Genomic DNA, 20,561 nt, shown 5'->3' on the forward strand with positions numbered 1-20,561 from the left:
ACGCCTCCTGGCACGCCGGGGTCCACTCAAAGGGCTCGTCTTTCCTCAGGAGGCGGTGCAGGGGGGCAGCGATGGTGGCAAAGCCCTGCACAAACCTGCGGTAGTAGGACGCAAGCCCTAGGAAGCTTCTAACCTGCCGGGGATTGACGGGAATAGGCCAGTCCCTCACTGCGGTGACCTTGTCCACCTCCGTCTGGATCCCCTCTGCTCCCACTCGGTGCCCGAGGAACGAGACCTCCTGGCGCATCAGCTGGCACTTTTCAGAGTGCAGTTTTAGCCCCGCTTTCCTCACTCGCCGGAGCACCTCATGCAGGGAGGCCAGGGCGTCCTGGAAGGTCCCTCCGTGGACTAGCAGGTCATCCAGGTAGACCAGGCACTCCGAGGGGGGTACTCCGGCCAGCACCTTTTCCATGAGCCGCTCGAACGTTGCGGGGGCGTTGCAAAGTCCGAACGGCATCACAGTAAACTGCCACAGACCCCGTCCAGTGGAGAAGGCAGTCTTCGGCCGTGCAGAGGGATCCAGCGCAACCTGCCAGTAGCCGCTGCGGAGGTCCAGCGAAGAGAACCATCTAGAGCCGGCCACCAAGTCCAGGGACTCATCGATGCGGGGAAGGGGGTAGGAGTCCTTCTCCGTCACATCGTTCACTCGCCGGTAATCGACGCAGAAGCGCCACTTGCCGTCCTTCTTCCGCACCATGACTACCGGCGAGGTCCAGGGGCTGTCGGACGGCTCAATGATCCCCGCTGCCTTCATCTCCTCCAGCACCTGCTCTGTGGCTTCCTGGAGGGCGAGTGGTTGGCGGCGAGGGCACTGCTTAATGGGGCGGGCGGCTCCCGTCTCGATCTGGTGCTGCACCAGGTGTGTCCGCCCCACGTCATCCGAGGCGGTAGCGAAACTGTGGCGATACTCATACACCAGATCCCACTTCTGACACCAATGTAGCGTTCTGTGCTATGGGGATGAGACAGACTCGGGAGAGGCCAGATGAGGTTCCACGTACTTTTATTTTTTTAATTTCTCTAATAACACAACGAAACCCTGTTTGGGCCGGGGTTCACGCCAAAATAACAAATAGCTGTCTCTCTCTCTTTTACACCGCAGACTCACCGACAAGCACTCTCTCAGCCGGTACTCTCTCTCTCGTAATCGCTCTCCAGTCAGACATTCACACGCATTCACCCGCTCGCGGCTTCCCCCCCCTCCTACTTATAGCCTCTGGGGGAACCGCCCACTGCACACACACGCATGCACTCACGCAGACACACACCAACGGCGTGCCCCGTACCCTCACAATACATGGAACCTTAAACAGGACGTAACAAACAAGACAAACACAATGTCCAGGATGCTGCCATCGCCAGGGTCGTTACAGTACGCAGCTGGGGACTAACTTCAGCCTCCAAGTTCGTTGCAATTGGTATCTAACTTGCGCACTAGTTTAGTACGGAGCTGCGTACTAACCACGGGATCATCCCCAGTTAGTACGCTGCTCTCAGTTCAGTGCAGTTGACCCACTGAGGATAAAGGGAACATTGACTGATTTTGCCAGAAAATGCCATGACAAAGATCCCACGTTGCAAATATATCAGCAAACGAGAGACTAAAAGATTTTCATTGCTTTGCTTTGAACACTGTGAAGGTGACGCCCGATGCGATCCACAGGGGAAATTCGACATTGACTTGTTTTTGTCATCGACAGCTGACCGTCTTCTTAATGTGAAAACATTAGCTTTCAGATACATCGATGCAGTAAATACAGCCGATGCCGAGCGCAGCACCTCGCTGTGGAATCTTGTCCTGTCCGATCGGAGGCGTTCTCTTTCGGAAGACAAACTGAAGGAGCTGGTGTTCCTTTATATCAATCATGGAATTTAGAAAAAAATCCATTGTTTTCTAGTTATTATTTTTTAACTTATGCTAGTATTTTCATATTCAGTATGAGAGAAGGTCCCAATACAACTGCACAATAGTTTTGTTACTTTGCACACACTTGTTCAGAGATACCGCATCATTTTGGATAATTTTTTTTTTTCTGTGCATAATTCCCTGGGGTGTAAGAGATTTGAAAGACTTTAAGAGAAGATTCAGGCAGTTGAGAGCATGAGAGTGCATTGTCAGATTGTGTGTGCTTTTCTTCTTTATTTAAAAGTGGTTTCTGTGAAGTGGTATGGTTTATATATTGCTAATGCTGCTTTAGTATTGACTTCAATATAATGCATACTGTATGTTTTCTAGGTTTGAAAGTGCTGTTGGAAAAGTTACTGAAGTTTATTGTAGTTTAATTAGAATAAAAAAACATTTAATCAGGAACCTTTTTGTGACTTTCTGCCCCTAGAAGGATGTTATTAGAATAATCGTAACTGATAATCGATAATCAAATTGACTTGTAAAAGTGATAATGTCTCATCACTAATCCATGCCTCCGATATGATACGCTAGTCATTCACAATACAGATGCAGCTTCAAATAGCAGAGTGAAAAAATAAAAATGAATCTCTGTCAACTTTCCCCTGTGTAGTCAGTCTATATCAAAAAGTGTTCTCTTAGGAGGTATTCCTACATGCAGAGACTACTGGGTATGTTCCAAATCTGAAACAAATGTTAGAACATGTTGCTCGAAAGAAATCTGCAATAAATAATATATGGAATGGATACATTATGTAAACATTTCAACAGATAAAATCCTCTGGTATTATGAAGTTATTACAAGAAATTGTATGTCCCTTCATTAGCAAAGCCACCCTTGCTATTAAAGACAGATGTTGTCGGCCCCTTGAATGGCCTTCATAACCCTGTATTTAAATAAATACATGCATCTGTTTTTCAGCCGCTACTAAACAGAATCCCGCGTGCTGCCATGGACAGTGTGAAGATGGAATTTGTCCAGATTAAAGAGGAGTTCCTTGAACTTGTCCCCATTAGAGTGGCTTCCCTCCCCATTAAACAGGAGCTCTGTGAGATGCAATGTGACAGCAGTCAGCCAGAGGTCTCTGACATTAAAGCTGAGCACAATGAACAGGAGATCCCACAGACAGAAGAACCCCTTCCTGTGAAACAAGAAGAGGTGCTGGAAACTGTCCGTATTAAATGGGAGCCCCCTGAAGTAGAGATTGACCACATGGAACCAGTGAAGGAAGAATCTGAAGACTTCAAACCAAACATCCCTAACGTGGAGCCTGTACGCCTGCAGGAGTGTAGCGTGGTGCTGGAGAGAATCTGCGTGAGAGAGCAAGGCGCTGGAGAGGAAGGCTCTCCCAACAGCATGCAAGGAGGTGGAAAGGAAGACGGGCGCTCCCATTCAGAATGCAGTCTAGCAGGTGAGTGACTCCCAGTATCTGTGACATTGTCATTCTAGATTGCGTGATATCCACAGTGTGGTTGAGAGGGAGGGAGGGAGGGAGCATGTAGGTTACATTACTAGCTGTTTGTTTTTTGTTGTACCACTCCAACCAGTTCAAGATAGGACTCAATACTGGTGAACTTCAGATACAGATATAATGTAGTCATTGCTCTGGGAGTGGGGGGAATTATACCAAGGATTAGAAACACTAAAGTACTGTATATATCATTATAAATGTTCAGTGTAACAGTATATGGATATTTTTGTAAATGTGTAAAGTAATGCTAATTAAAGATATAATTGTAGCATGTGTTAGAGGAAATAGACCTGAAACATTACAGGAGGTCTTTGCATATTAATATAATATTAATATAAATAGCGGATTCACCTATTCCAGGTTTTAAAATGAGCCTGATTAGCCCCAATGTAGAAGGTAACAAGCACAGGTGTGTCTTATTAAACTGCTAGTAAAACCAGGAAGGGATCAAACTGCTGTGCAAAGGAGAGCTTATTTCCATCCCTACCTAAGCCTACAAGCAGTCCCTCTTACTTTCTTTCCTGATCATATTTACCAGGTTCCAGTCCAGCAGCTAAAGCGAGGGCGGGCGGTGGAGAATATCCTGACTGTGGGAAAGGTTTCACCCAGTTAGAGCATTTTAAAATACACCAGCGAACTGACACAGGAGAGAAACCGTATTCCTGCTCTGACTGTGGGAAGAGTTTCAGTCTGTTAGGCAACCTTAAAACACACCAGCGAATTCACACAGGAGAGAAACCGTATCGCTGCTCTGACTGTGGGAAAAGTTTCAGTCAGTCAGGAGACATGAAAAAACACCAGCGAATTCACACAGGAGAGAAACCGTATCGCTGCTCTGACTGTGGGAAGAGTTTCAGTTATTCAGGAAACCTGAGAATACACCAGCGAATTCACACAGGAGAGAAACAGTACCACTGCTTTGACTGTGGGAAGAGTTTCCGTCTTAAACAAGGCCTTCAGAATCACCAGCTAATTCACACAGGAGAGAAACCGTATCGCTGCTCTGACTGTGGGAAGAGTTTCTGTTTTAAACAAGGCCTTCAAAAACACCAGCGAATTCACAGAAGAGAGAAACCTTAAAGACTATGTTAATTGGGACTGTTCTATCATGAAGAAAAAACTGTTAACCTTGCATTATGAATTTGAAACAAAAACACTTTGGAAATGTGAAAAAAGTTCTCAAAAGTACCCAGCCATTTAAAGTAGAGATATCAAAAAGACAAGACAAGCTTCATGAAACCTTTGGGGCAACCTTGCTCAGCAGAAAACAAACAGGCACAACTGTAAAACCGATGAGGTCCAAGGTTGCCCCAGTTGTTTCTTCTAACTTGTATCAAAAACACAAGTTAACTTGGAAGAAACAATTGGGGCAACCTTGGCCAGCACCAAGCAAACAGGCACAACTATCAAAGAGGTGGGGGCCAAGGTTGCCCCAATTTCACAACTAACACATTTCTCAGTTTTAATTCAGAAACCAAGTGTTTCTACTAACTTGGCTTGTGTTTTTCAGACACAGTAAAAGCAGATCAAATGCATGAAACAATTGGTTTCTGAATTAAAACTGAGAAATGTGTTAATTGTGAAATTAATTTATAAAGGAGGGACGAAAAGTCAGACGGAAACCAGAAGCCCAAATATTATGTAATGCAATGTAAGGTCTCTCTGAGAATTATTATTATTTTTTTTTTTTAAAGAAAAATAATCTTCCAACTGAATGTGCATTTAAGATTGAGTTCCAGCGCTCTGCCTCTCTGAGTCCTTCTCAGTGCTGGAGATTGAATTCTAGCGCTCTGCCTCTCTGAGTCCTTCTCAGTGCTGGAGATTGAGTTCTAGCGCTCTGCCTCTCTGAGTCCTTCTCAGTGCTGGAGATTGAGTTCTAGCGCTCTGCCTCTCTGAGTCGTTCTCAGTGCTGGAGATTGAGTTCCAGCGCTCTGCCTCTCTGAGTCCTTCTCAGTGCTGGAGATTGAGTTCTAGCGCTCTGCCTCTCTGAGTCCTTCTCAGTGCTGGAGATTGAGTTCTAGTGCTCTGCCTCTCTGAGTCGTTCTCAGTGCTGGAGATTGAGTTCCAGCGCTCTGCCTCTCTGAGTCCTTCTCAGTGCTGGAGATTGAGTTCTAGCGCTCTGCCTCTCTGAGTCGTTCTCAGCGCTGGAGATTGAGTTCTAGCGCTCTGCCTCTCGGAGTCCTTCTCAGTGCTGGAGATTGAGTTCCAGTGCTCTGCCTCTCTGAGTTCAACAAGGATGTTTTAGTATTTTGGAAAAAAAAATATCTTAAAACAACCAATCAGCAAGGAGTAATTTTGTCCTCGGACATTAAATTTACATTTGTTTACAAAACCTGATGTGTGATACAATGCTGCAGGAACTTTCTCAAGCTCTGAATATTTTTTAAAGATTTACACAAACATTGCCAACATATTTGAGGCCTAATTCCTTTTTTGAGGTGCAGGCACCCCAGCACGCAAGCCCCTGCAGGACCAACAGCACCAATTAGGCTTCAAATCGACAAAACTCCTTTATCGTGCCAAGAATGGAAAGAAAACCAGGGTTTAGAAACAACCGCAACGATAAACAAACAAAAAAAGAAACAACATTCATTTATTACATTCTGGAATGAAAATGATATTCAGACTTTGTTTAATAAAGTTTTTTTCCCTTTCTGTCTGTTCTCTCTGTCTCTCTCCATTGTTTTCAAATGTACAATCATCTGGGGGAATAAAAACGCTCTTCCCATGGTCTGACACCTCAGTGGCCAATGACAAAGCATTACATCACAGCCAGCCAATGAAATTCAACATTACATTTAGGTTGCTTTTTCAGAGCAGCCAGCGAATCAAATAGCACTAATTTGCCTTCAGTTCAGGCTTCCACTTTGCAGTCATCCACATGTCTTTTATTCGCTCAAAATAAACAGGTGCTGTTATTAAACTCTTATTAAATTATCTACACAGAAAACAAGCTGTAAAAGTATGTGTGGCAGTGAAGCGTTTTGTTAATAATCAGAGGTTTGCTAGTTATATTCCTGGATATTAATAGTTAAGACATATTATTATTATTATTATTATTATTTATTTCTTAGCAGACGCCCTTATCCAGGGCGACTTACAATCGTAAGCAAATACATTTCAAGTGTTACAATACAAGTAATACAATAAGAGCAAGAAATACAATAACTTTTGTTCAAGTGTGACAAACCACAATTCAATAATACAGCAGATAATAGTGATAGTTACATCAGGATATGATTAAATAGTGATAGTTACATCAGGATATGATTAAGTACAAAATACTACAGGTTAAACACTTGGCAGATTACAGTATTCTGAAGTACAGGATTAAATGCAGTAAAATAGGGGGCAGATAAGAGCAAAATAAAGCACATTTACATGAAGGGTTATAGTGTCCCAGGATACAAACAGAGGACTTCTACAGGTGCTGTTTGAAGAGGTGAGTCTTAAGGAGGCGCCGGAATGTGGTCAGGGACTGGGCAGTCCTGACATCTGTAGGAAGGTCATTCCACCACTGCGGAGCAAGGGTGGAGAAGGAGCGGGCTCTGGAGACAGGGGAGCGTAGCGGAGGTAGAGCTAGTCTGCTAGTGCAGGCGGAGCGGAGAGGTCGAATGGGGGTGTAGGGAGAGATGAGGGTCTGGAGGTAGCTGGGTGCAGTCTGGTCAAGGCATCTGTAGGCTAGTACAAGAGTCTTGAACTGGATGCGAGCGGTGATCGGGAGCCAGTGGAGCGAGCGGAGTAGTGGAGTAGCGTGGGAGAAGCGAGGCAGAGAGAACACCAGGCGGGCAGCAGAGTTCTGGATGAGCTGGAGCGGACGGTTGGCGGACGCAGGGAGGCCAGCCAGGAGGGAGTTGCAGTAGTCTAGGCGGGAGAGTACCAGGGGCTGGTACAATCTATATTTTATAAAGCTCCTAGATGCACGCATCTCAAAGCGTAGAAACACAAAAACCACAGAGAACCATCTATCCATGCAGCATATTAAAAGTATACATAATATAACAAGAAATTACACAAATGAAAAACCAAACCATGATCAAAATGTCTGAACGTACCCATCATTCCCCGGGGCGCATGACGGCTCTCTGCGGCTCTGAGTGGAGGAGGCTGAAGTAGAGATATTGAGAGTGATTGTAAATAATGAATAGACTGTCAGTTACCTGAATAGGTTTTTCCTGGTATCTGCTGTAATATTGTGAGCTGTGTGTGTGTGTGTGTCGGGTTTACAGTCTACTTCAATTATATTCATCTGTTTTTTTTACTTTCATGTTTCCAAAGTGCAAAACAAAAACTACAACTGCAAAAGAGAAAAGAGAACCGATTATCAAGTGTAATAAAACTCTAAGATGTTATTTTTGTAATGATTTATCAATGGAAATTACAGAGGCATCGATACAGTACTGTGTGTATTACAAGCGTTAAATAAAAAAAAAAAAAGCATTCTTGTTGTGTTAGTTTTGAACAGTGTGGTTATGTACATGTTCACATGTTCAAAAACGATTATAGATATATGCTACTTGAAAGAAAAAAGTACACCACCACAGAAAGCCAATTCTTACATTCGTGCATAACATGATAATTCATATAAAGTAATCACCCATAGTTTGTTCTATCAGTACAGCGTAATACCACATTATATTTTAATGGTAAGGTTGTGGAAAGCAGATCACTCTCTATCTCTCTCTCTGATCACAATGTTAAAAATGCCTGCACGCTTTTCCACGCGTGTGACGACACATTCATGTGACAGACATGGACCAATCAAAACGCGAGACTGTTGTGCGGTTCCATCCCAGAGAGCGGGTGCGCGTCATCATCCGGGAACTCCGAGCTGCTGACGCTTCAAACAGAGCGCGGCGTTTCTCAAACAGCGCGAGATAAACACCGAGCCGTGAGGAGGCGGGTTAATTATTATCATTATTATTATTTGTGTGTTTAGTTAAACGATATTACATACCCGTTTGTAAGGCGTGGACGAGACTAAAAGGTAAGTTACAGTATTATTCATTTTAATTGAAGGTTATTTGTTTGTGACGCTTTGTTTGTTAAATGAACAGGCGTGACGTCATCAACAACACCGAGTCCATTTAAAATATAACAATTTAATCAATAAAAAATAAGCTACCGACGTTTTTATGTTTAATATTAATGACAACGTGTTTGAGTCTTAGTGTGTTAGCTGGGTATTTACATTGAGGGGCAGGCGAACTACCGCTATACCATAGTGTGTGTACAACACTGATCAACGAGGGGCGCGAAAACTGACTCATATATATATATATATATATATATATATATATATATATATATAATTAGTGCCTTGCAAAAGTATTCAGACCCCTGACCAATTCTCTCATATTACTGAATTACAAATGGTACATTGAAATTTTGTTCTGTTTGATATTTTATTTTAAAACACTTTAACTCAAAATCAATTATTGTAAGGTGAGATTGGTTTTATGTTGGGAAATATTTTTAAGAAAGAAAAAAATGAAATATCTTGCTTGCATAAGTATTCAACCCCCACACATTAATATTTGGTAGAGCCACCTTTCGCTGCAATAACAGCTTTAAGTCTTTTGGGGTAAGTATGTACCAGCTTTGCACACAGTGTCGGAGTGATTTTGGCCCATTCTTCTTGGCAGATTTGCTCCAGGTTGTTCAGGTTGGTTGGACGACGCTTGTGGACCGCAATTTTCAAATAGTGCCACAGATTCTCAATGGTATTGAGATCAGGACCTTGACTGGGCCACTGTAGGACATTCACCTTTTTGTTCTTGAGCCACTCCAATGTTGCTTTGGCCTTGTGCTTGGGATCATTATCCTGCTGAAAGGTGAATTTCCTCCCAAGCTTCAGTTTTTTAGCGGACTGAAGCAGGTTCTCTTGCAGTGTTTCCCTGTATTTTGCTCCATCCATTCTTTCTTCAATTTTAACAAGATGCCCAGTCCCTGCTGATGAGAAGCATCCCCACAGCATGATGCTGCCACCACCATACTTCACTGTAGGGATGGTGTGTCTTGAGGCATGGGCAGTGTTAGGTTTGCGCCACACATAGCGCTTTGAGTTTTGGCCAAAAAGCTCTATCTTGGTCTCATCTGACCACAAAACCTTTTCCCACATCGCAGCTGGGTCACTCTCATGCTTTCTGGCAAACTCCAGACGTGCTTTCAGATGGTACTTTTTGAGTAACTGCTTCTTTCTTGCCACCTTCCCATACAGACCAGTGTTATGCAGAGCTCTTGATATGGTTGACTGGTGCACCATTACTCCACTCCCAGCCACTGAACTCTGTAGCTCCTTCAAAGTGATTGCTTGCCTCTCTGTGGCTTCTCTCACAAGTCTCCTCCTTGTTTGAGCGCTGAGTTTTGAGGGACGGCCTTTTCTTGGCAGTGCCTGGGTGGTGTGATGCAGCTTCCACTTCCTGATTATTGATCCAACTGTGCTCACTGGGATATCCAAACACTTGGATATTATTTTGTACCCTTTCCCTGATCTATGCATTTGTATTACTTTATCTCTAACTTCTATAGAATGCTCTTTGGTCTTCATTTTCCTTCAGATTCCCAGCCTGACCAATGATCCTTCAACAGTGGGGTTTTTATCCAGAAAATGTGACAGCAACTTTAATGGTTCACAGGTGGAAGCCAATGGTAAGGTAATTGTGTCCTCGTTAGGGCAATTTCTTTCATCGGTGTAAACTGGGAGCTTCCACAGCACAGGGGTTGAATACTTATGCAAGCAAGATATTTCAGTTTTTTATTTTTCTTAAAAATATTTCCCAACATAAAACCAATATCACCTTACAATAATTGATTTTGAGTTTCAGTGTTTTAAAATAAAATATCAAACAGAACGAAATTTCAATGTACCATTTGTAATTCAGTAATATGAGAGAATTGGTCAGGGGTCTGAATACTTTTGCAAGGCACTGTATATGTGTGCATATTATATGCACACATTATTATTTCAGCAAAAATAAACTGCCAGTACATTCTGGGACTTTCACATGTCTTCCACTATTCCACTTAGTACGATACTAAAATTCTTAGTCCATAGCAAGAGTTAAACTAAGTTAGTCCCGTACTTTGTATCCTCTAGAGGGCAGCAGCAGTTATTTTTGGCTTCGGTGCAATTGATACCTTTTTTAGTACGCAGCTGGGGACTAACTTCAGCCTCCAAGTTCGTTGCAATTGGTATTTAACTTGCGCACTAGTTTAGTACGGAGCTGCGTACTAACCACGGGATCATCCCCAGTTACTACGCTGCTTTCAGTTCAGTGCAGTTGACCCACTGAGGATAAAGGGAACATTGACTGATTTTGCCAGAAAATGCCACGACAAAGATCCCACGTTGCAAATATATCAGGAAACGAGAGACTAAAAGATTTTCATTGCTTTGCTTTGAACACTGTGAAGGTGACGCCCGATGCGATCCACAGGGGAAATTCGACATTGACTTGTTTTGGTCATCGACAGCTGACCGTCTTCTTAATGTGAAAACATTAGCTTTCAGATACATCGATGCAGTAAATACAGCCGATGCCGAGCGCAGCACCTCGCTGTGGAATCTTGTCCTGTCCGATCGGAGGCGTTCTCTTTCGGAAGACAAACTGAAGGAGCTGGTGTTCCTTTATATCAATCATGGAATTTAGAAAAAAATCCATTGTTTTCTAGTTATTATTTTTTAACTTGTTAGTATTTTCATATCCAGTATGAGCGAAGGACCCAACACAACTGCACAATAGTTTTGTTACTTTGCACACACTTGTTCAGAGATACTGCATCATTTTGAATATTTTTTTTTTCAGTGCATAATTCCCTGGGGTGTAAAAGATTTGAAAGACTTTAAGAGAAGATTCAGGCAGTTGAGAGCATGAGAGTGCATTGTCAGATTGTGTGTGCTTTTCTTCTTTATTTAAAAGTGGTTTCTGTGAAGTGGTATGGTTTATATATTGCTTATGCTGCTTTAGTAGTGACTTCAATATAAAACATACTGTATGTTTTCTAGGTTTGAAAGTGCTGTTGAAAAAGTTACTGAAGTTTATTGTAGTTTAATTAGAATAAAAAAAAAACATTTAATCAGGAACCTTTTTGTGACTTTCTGCCCCTAGAAGGATGTTATTAGAATAATCGTAACTGATAATCGATAATCAAATTGACTTGTAAAAGTGATAATGTCTCATCACTAATCCATGCCTCCGATATGATACGCTAGTCATTCACAATACAGATGCAGCTTCAAATAGCAGAGTGAAAAAATAAAAATGAATCTCTGTCAACTTTCCCCTGTGTAGTCAGTCTATATCAAAAAGTGTTCTCTTGGGAGGTATTCCTATATGCAGAGACTACTGGGTATGTTCGAAATCTGAAACAAATGTTAGAACATGTTGCTTGAAAGAAATCTGCAATAAATAATATATGGAATGGATACATTATGTAAACATTTCAACAGATAAAATCCTCTGGTAATATGAAGTTATTACAAGAAATTGTAAAGTCCCTTCATTAGCAAAGCCACCCCTGCTATTAAGGACAGATGTTGTCGGCCCCTTGAATGGCCTTCATAACCCTGTATTTAAATAAATACATGCATTTGTTTTTCAGCTATTAAACAGAATCCCGTGTGCTGCCATGGACAGTGTGAAGATGGAATCTGTCCAGATTAAAGAGGAGTTCCTTGAACTTGTCCCCATTAGAGTGGAGTTCTCTGGGCTGGCTTCCCTCCCCATTAAACAGGAGCTCTGTGAGATGCAATGTGACAGCAGTCAGCTAGAGGTCTCTGATATTAAAGCTGAGCACAATGACCTGGAGAGCCCCCAGACAGAAGAACCCCTTCCTGTTAAACAAGAAGAGGTGCTGGAAACTGTCCGTATTAAATGGGAGCCCCTTGAAGTAGAGTTTGACCACATGGAACCAGGGAAGGAAGAATCTGAGGACTTCAAACCAAACATCCCTGAGCTGGAGCCTGTATGCCTGCGGGAGTGTAGTGTGGTGCTGGAGAGAATCTGTGTGAGAGAGCAAGGCGCTGGAGAGGAAGGCTCTCCCAACAGCACGCAAGGAGGTGGAAAGGAAGACGGGCGCTCCCATTCAGAATGCAGTCTAGCAGGTGAGTGACTCCCAGTAGCTGTGACATTGTCATTCTAGATTGGGTGATATCCACAGTGTGGTTGAGAGGGAGGGAGGGAGCATGTAGGCTAGATTACTAGCTGTTTGTTTTTGCTGTACCACTCCAACCAGTTCAAGATAGGACTCACTACTGGTGAACTTCAGATACAGATATAATGTAGTCATTGCTGGGGGGGGGGGTATTATACCAAGGGGGAGAAACACTAAAGTACTGTATATCATTATAAATGTTCAGTGTAACAGTATATGGATATTTCTGTAAATGCGTAAAATAATGCTATTTAAAGATATAATTGTAGCATGTGTTAGAGGAAATAGACCTGAAACGTCACAGGAGGTCTTTGAAGGCAGATTTTGATCCCAGGGCTCGGTTTCACCAGCATCAGTCTTTACTGACTGCTTTTACACATAAAGTAAAGGCTTTGTTTATTTGGTTTTTTTAAGCTGTTGTAACCTATTGCAAGCCCCCACAGCTAAAATTCACATGTTTTAATACACTCCACCACCTGCCCTAAGCCAGGAATGCAAATAATACTCCTACTGCATAGCAGATTCACCTGTTCCAGGTTTTAAAATGAGCCTGATTAGCCCCAATGTATAGTTAACAAGCACAGGTGTGTCTTATTAAACTGCTAGTAAATCCAGGAAGGGATCAAACTGCTATGCAAAGGAGGGGCTTATTTCCATCCCTGCCTAAGCCAGCAAGCAGTCCCTCTTACTTTTCTGTTCGTATTTTCCAGGTTCCAGTCCAGCAGCTAAAGCGAGGGCGGGCGCTGGAGAATATCCTGACTGTGGGAAAGGTTTCACCCAGTTAGAGCATTTTAAAACACACCAGCGAATTCACACAGGAGAGAAACCGTATCGCTGCTCTGACTGTGGGAAGAGTTTCAGTAGGTCACAAAACATGAAAAAACACCAGCGAATTCACACAGGAGAGAAACCGTATTCCTGCTCTGACTGTGGGAAGAGTTTCAGTCGGTCAGACAGCCTTGTTTCACACCAGCGAACTCACACAGGAGAGAAACCGTATCGCTGCTCTGACTGTGGGAAGAGTTTCATTAGGTCAAGAGACATGAAAACACACCAGCAAATTCACACAGGAGAAAAACCGTATTGCTGCTCTGACTGTGGGAAGAGTTTCAGTCAGTCATACAACCTTGTTTCACACCAGCGAATTCACACAGGAGAGAAACCGTATCACTGCTCTGACTGTGGGAAGTGTTTCATTAGGTCAAAAGACATGAAAACACACCAGCAAATTCACACAGGAGAAAAACCGTATTCCTGCTCTGACTGTGGGAAGAGTTTCAGTCGGTCAGACAGCCTTGTTTCACACCAGCGAATTCACACAGGAGAGAAACCGTATTCCTGCACTCACTGTATGATGTGTTTCCGTAGGTCAGGAGACATGAAAAAACACCAGCGAATTCACACAGGAGAGAAACCGTATTCCTGCTCTGACTGTGGGAAGAGTTTCAGTCAGTCCGGACACCTTGTTTCACACCAGCGAATTCACACAGGAGAGAAACCGTATCGCTGCTCTGACTGTGGGAAGAGTTTCAGTTACTCAGGAGACATGAAAAAACACCAGCGAATTCACACAGGAGAGAAACCATATTCCTGCTCTGACTTTGGGAAGAGTTTCAGTCATTCAAACAACCTTGTTTCGCACCAGCGAATTCACACAGGAGAGAAACCGTATCACTGCTCTGACTGTGGGAAGTGCTTCCGTCTTAAACAAGGCTTTCAAAATCACCAGAGAATTCACAGAAGAGCGAAACCTTAAAGACTATGTTAATTGGGACTGTTCTATCATGAAGAAAAAAATGTTAACCTTGCATCATGAATTTGAAACAAAAACACTTTGGAAATGTGAAAAATCGCCAAGTTATCAAAAGTGCCCAGCCATTTAAAGTAGAGATATCAAAAACACAAGCCAAGTTTCATGAAACCTTTGGGGCAACCTTGCTCAGCACCAAGGAAATGGGCACAACTATCAAAGAGGTGGGGGCCAAGGTTGCCCCAATTTTACAACTAACACATTTCTCAGTTTTAATTCAGAAATCAATTGTTTCTACTAACTGGGCTTGTGTTTTTCATGCATTTGATCTGCTTTTACTGTGTCTGAAAAACACAAGCCAAGTTAGTAGAAACAACTGATTTCTGAATTAAAAATGAGAAATGTGTTAATTGTGAAATTAATTGATTAATTATACAACACAATAGTAAGCAACGCTAAAACAACACCTATGTCTAACTTGTATTTAAATTAGCAAAATGTACTTTTTAAAGGTTGTTGTATCAAATTGAGTTCTGTCGCTTTGCCTTTCTGAGTCGTTGTCAGTGCTGGAGCCTTCATCATGTGACGCAGCACCCAGGCAGACTCTGCATTCAGAGGATATAGAGGACTGCTGGGAAAGAGCCTTTTAGGTAGTGAAAAAAACATGAAAATAAAAAGTCACAACTAATCATGCATTTTTTTAAATGATCTAATGTTCAATAAATTTTATTTTTTAGATGTGTTTATTATTTTTATTTGTCATGATTTGTGTGTTTTAATGCTGCACAGAATTCCTGTTGATTTCTATAATGCTGGTTAATCTTCCCCTCTAGTTCCAGCTAGCACACAGCTCCTGGGTATTGCAACACTTCAGCATGTTTAGAGCTTGAATACAGTACAGGGAGCTCCTCTTTAACTCTCTGAGTCCCCAGCCAAATCAACCACATGCAGAGCGCAGGCTTCTCTTAATATAAGCTTATCCTCACCGCTCATTGGTCAGGCTAGAGTAGGTGATTTGCATAACTTTCCACCACCCGCACAGCTCAGCGAGCCCACAGGGGGCGGTGCACACACACACACACACAGGAAAACAACAGGCAGCAGCTCATACACAGACGTTAGATGTAAGTTTTAGTTTGTTTGAAAATGTTTAATTAATTTTAACAATAAAAAGTGAGCTGAGGAAACAGTGTGAAACCAGCAAGTTATTTTATTAGCTGCATGTTCAGCATTTCTGCTTCTGTGCTTCTGGCAGCATTTACAAGTGCTGGAACCAGGCAGGAGCAGAGAAGGAGAAGGGAGTGACGTCACATCCGCAGACTGAAGTCCGAACGGGGCTGGCCGCAAACAACACAAGGAGAACACGTGTAAGAAAGCATCCGGGGACACGAGAGACAAGCAAACACAACACACGTGTGCAACCGCACACACACACAAAACAACAACACAATAAACAACAAACAATTCAAAAAATAAATTGTACAAGTCCCGCAAGGGCTGATGGGAATCCAGTCCCCTGGTTCTACATCATCTATTTACGTTTGAACAACTAAAGTCAATTTGAATGTTAAACTAACTTAAAATGGATGAATGCAATTTGAATTTTTAAGTGAATGTAATTTGATTTAATTTATTTAGAATGACTGGGGATTACAGTGTGTATATACACTACCGGTCAAAAGTTTTAGAACACCCCCATTTTTCCAGTTTTATTGAAATTTAAGCAGTTCAAGTCCAGTGAATAACCTGAAATGGTACAAAGGTAAGCTGTTACCTGCCAGAGGTTTAAAAAAAAAAGTTTAGGTTACCAAAAACTGAAAAATAATGTACATTTCAGAGTTATACAAAAAGGCCTTTTTCAGGGAACAAGTAATAGGTTAACAACTTACAGCTGTTCTGCAGCAATGGAAGTAAATTAAGCCTTGAAAGTTGATGCTAACAATTTCTACAGGTGTCAACTTTTGTTGATTTCTTACAAACCCTCTGTCTGTATAAAAGCAGTGTTGGAACAGACTGTGTTACTACACCCTCTTAAGCATTATTTGGACAGTATTGTACTGCAGGAAGTAGTATATTGCTCTCATAATGGCGAGAAAATGGTTCCTCGGTGTGTGGCACCAACTGTCAAACATGGAGGTGGAAGCGTGATGGTCTGGGGCTCTTTTGCTGGATCCAGAGTCGGCGACTTGCACAGAGTGAGTGGCACCCTGAACCAAAACTGCTACCACAGCATTTTGCAGCGCCATGCAATACCCTCTGGTATACGCCTAGTTGGTCAGGGGTTCATCCTACAGCAAGGTAATGACCCAAAACATACCTCCAGGCTATGTCAGAACTACCTTAGAAGAAAAGAACAAGACGGTAGGCTTCAAATCATGGAATGGCCAGCACAGTCTCCAGACTTAAACCCCATCGAGCTGGTTTGGGATGAACTGGACAGAAGGGTGAAAGCAAAGCAACCTACAAGTGCAACACATTTGTGGGAACTTCTGCAACAGTGTTGGGAAGAACTTTCCGAACAATATTTGATTTCCATTGTAGAAAGAATGCCATGAGTGTGTTCGGCTGTTATATCTGCAAAAGGTGGCTACTTTGATGAGTCAAAAATTTAGATTAAATTTTGTTGAACAAAATGATTCCATGATTTCTTTTTTATCTCCAATTGTTTATTTGTTCTATGCTTTAATTTCAGAGTACATTGAGACATTAAACTGCGTAAATTTCAGTAAAAACTGGAAATATGGAGGTGTTCTAAAACTTTTGACCGGTAGTGTATATATATATATATATATATATATATATATATATATATATATATATATATATATATATATATACACACACACACACATACTAGGGGTGTCAGGTTAACCCGAAAACTGAAATCGATAATTGAACCCACAATATCAAATCGATCGATAAAAAAATCGATATTTAGAGTTATTTTTGTTTTACCTACAATACAAAATAAGACATCTCTATATTATACTCTTACAATGTTTTATTATCTCGCAACACTCTGTTTAGAAAAACATCTAATGGCAACACCGGATTACGGTCAAATGTCAAACTAAAAAAAAAAAGCGTTATAAAAGTGTGTATATATTATTATTACCCAGGTACACAAAATATAAACTTTCAAATGAAAAAAATATATAAGTTAATGTACAGTCAGTTACTTACTGTGTGTTGTCCTTAAGAAATATCCAACTAGATCACAGAATTGTAACAGTTCAAAAAGAAACAAAAACTATGTATATCCAATCTGTCCATTCAAACGTGTGTATTTTAAATGTTGTTTGCAAGGAACACAAGCCTGTCGACTTGCTCTGGATCCAGGGCTGCTCGCTTTTTATTTACAATGTTTCCTGCTGTCGAAAAGACACGTTCAGAGCGCACAGATGTGCCTGGCACACACAGGTATTTTTTGGCCAGTTGAGCAAGGTGTGGATATTTCAGGCCTGATTTTTTCCACCATTCCAGTGGATTGCTATCTGCTGAGAGTGGTGTCTCTTTGACATAGCACGCCATCTCCTGCATCAGTTGTATTTCGCAATTCTTTGTTTCTTCTTGCCCACAGGTGTATGTGTCCCCAAACAGGTCACCCATTGCAGACAGCGCAGTTTTTCTGCTAGCGTCTTTATTTTCAGAACTGCCATGTTCATTTACCAAATCAGTTTCATTTACAAAACGCTGTATCACTGTTTGAATGTTTGAATTTCTTCCTGTACCTGACGCTTTTCTTGTTCAGATAAATGTATCAATCGGTGAAAGCGTGGGTCAAAGAATGACGTTTTGTTCAAAAGCATGAATGTTGATTGTCGTTCTTCTTTGTCGTACCTCAAACTCAGATCACTGTAGATTTTGTTTTTCATCTCCTTTATTACAGGAATTTCAGGATATGCTGAAGAGGTAAAACAGCTGAAGCTGTGGGGTATTTGTCTGTTGATAATGCAGCGGTTGCCGTTTTGAATGGTTTCAGAGTTTCACGGATATTTTCAACAACCATCCATTCGTTAGTTGTTAACTCCAGATGCGAGAGCTTTTTTTCAAAGATTACAGCGGCCACTGCAGCCTGTTGTTCTGATGCTCGGCAAATCATGTCGTAGGTGCTGTTCCAGCGTGTAACACAGTCATTGATTAAATTGTCATTTTTTAATCCGAGCAACTTTTGCTTATCCTCCAGAAGACATTTGTCAGTTGGTGACCTATTGAAATGTGCAGCCGAACTTTTAAGTCGGGTAAGTGTTCTTTCGATCGGTCCAGTATTCAGTCCCTTCCGTACAGCAAGGTTAATTGTGTGAGCCACACACGGGATGTTGATCAAATTGAGATATCTTTCTACTGCGTTGACGTAGTTCAGTGCATTATCAGTAGTGACAGCAATTACTGACTCGCGTATATTAAAATCATCCAGAATTTCTGAAATACACTCTGCAACATTTTCTGCTGTGTGACTTCCTCGAAGCTCTTTGGTTTGCAGAACAAAATCTCGCAGTTCCCAAGAATCAGTAATGCAATGCGCTGTTACGGTAACACAAGCATCGGTGGCTAAGGAGGTCCAACCATCTGTAGTTAAAGCAATGTCCTTACAATCATGCAGTATTTGTTTTACATTTGCACGAGTGGTATCATACAGTTTAATTATGTTTTTTGAAATTGTTGTGCGACTCGGAATTTTGTATCTCGACTCCATTTCACTGCAAAATTCCCTGAAACCATCACCCTCGACAATGCTGATGGGTCTCATATCTTTGCAGATGAATTTTACAAGAGATTTTGTAATTGCTTCACTTCGTTGACCGGGTAATGCAGCAGCAGAAGTTTGTTGAAGAAACGCTGTCATTCGTGGCTGTTTAGGACATGAAGGCCCAGCCGTTTCTGATCTCTCCTCCTTACCCTGTATTTCGCTGCACTCAAGTGGGTGGTGTTTTTCCAAATGGCTTCTCATGTTCGTTGTATTTGAATTATAGGGGAGTTCGCGTTTGCATAATTTACATACAACATTTTTTTTTATTTTCAATCTGTCCTCCAATCGTCCAAAATCCGAAATGACGCCAGTATTTGCTTTTCATACTGGGTGGTGTAACAATTGTGCGCTCAGGAGCACTTCTACCCGCCGTGTTATCACTTTTGTCAGACATCTTTCATTTATGAAAACGAACCGGAAGAGAATTAATCAGTTTCGCGCTGCACTTGAAGAGATACATTTGAACCTTAGTGCCGGGTATTTGTGTCGGTATTTCAAGTAGACATAATGGTGGCGTCCTGTAATTTAAATGCCAATATAGGAAGTTTGGTGCAACATTTAGTTTATAAATTCCAGAAATTAATAAACTTTGCCATTATCGATGATCCAGTTTTATTATCGATGATCGTAATAAGGAGGAAAATCGATAAAAATATCGATTTTCGATTTTATCGTTGCAGCCCTAACACATACATACACATACACACAGTGGTTAATTTGTGCCAGGGCTGTCTGGGGCATAGCACCGGCACCTCTGGTCTTGACGAGGCAAAGCGCCGACACCTCTTCAGCTATGAGATTTAAAAATGTCATAACATGTTTTGCTTTCAAATGCGTTGTCTTCCAATTCTCAACAGAGTTCCATCCATTCTGCACGTTCTTGCGTGCGCTAAACAGAGACAGCGCTCTTACGTTACCATTTCAGCTGCGTGCTAGAAACATGACACTGGCTGCGATAGAAGGACTGCCACGCTCGTGTGTCGTTTGTTATACACAAATAAGCTTACTTGATTTGAAAAACGTCTTGAACGATTAAAGCAAATTCCACACTACTGGGTTTGATTGAATGAGTCGCCCACAACAAGCTTCAATATGAAAGCTGAATATTAATTTCAATAAACACGTTTTTAATGAAAAACAAATTGTAGCCTACTTCACTAAAGTAAAAACTGGCTTCTGTTATTTTCAATTTACCACTGCTTCCCATTATACCACTGCTTAATAACAGGAAGAACATTTTATTAAGGGTTAGTGTTGAACTTAAACGCGTTGGTGCTGCCTGTCTCCCTATCCCCACGCAGGAACATTACCCTGCTACCCTCCCCTATTCAGCCATCAGCGAAGATGATTCAGCCACGAACAGCGACATGTATGAGAATAGGAAAGTGGAGGAGGCTGACGTAGAGGATGAAGACATGGATATTGCAGAGTGATTGTAAATAATGAATACACTGTCAGTTACCTGAATAGGTTTTTCCTGGTATCTGCTGTAATATTGTGAGCTGTGTGTGTGTGTGTGTCGGGTTT

At 41.8% G+C, this 20,561-nt stretch overlaps 1 pseudogene; it reads left to right on the top strand.

The window, feature by feature from the left end:
* The window catches only part of LOC131709040 (uncharacterized), a 29,298-nt pseudogene extending 13,616 nt beyond the window's left edge, over positions 1-15,682 (top strand).
* The last annotated feature ends 4,879 nt before the right edge of the window (positions 15,683-20,561 follow it).

The sequence above is a fragment of the Acipenser ruthenus genome, chromosome 41 (assembly GCF_902713425.1).
Source record: "Acipenser ruthenus chromosome 41, fAciRut3.2 maternal haplotype, whole genome shotgun sequence".
Lineage (NCBI taxonomy): Eukaryota > Metazoa > Chordata > Actinopteri > Acipenseriformes > Acipenseridae > Acipenser > Acipenser ruthenus.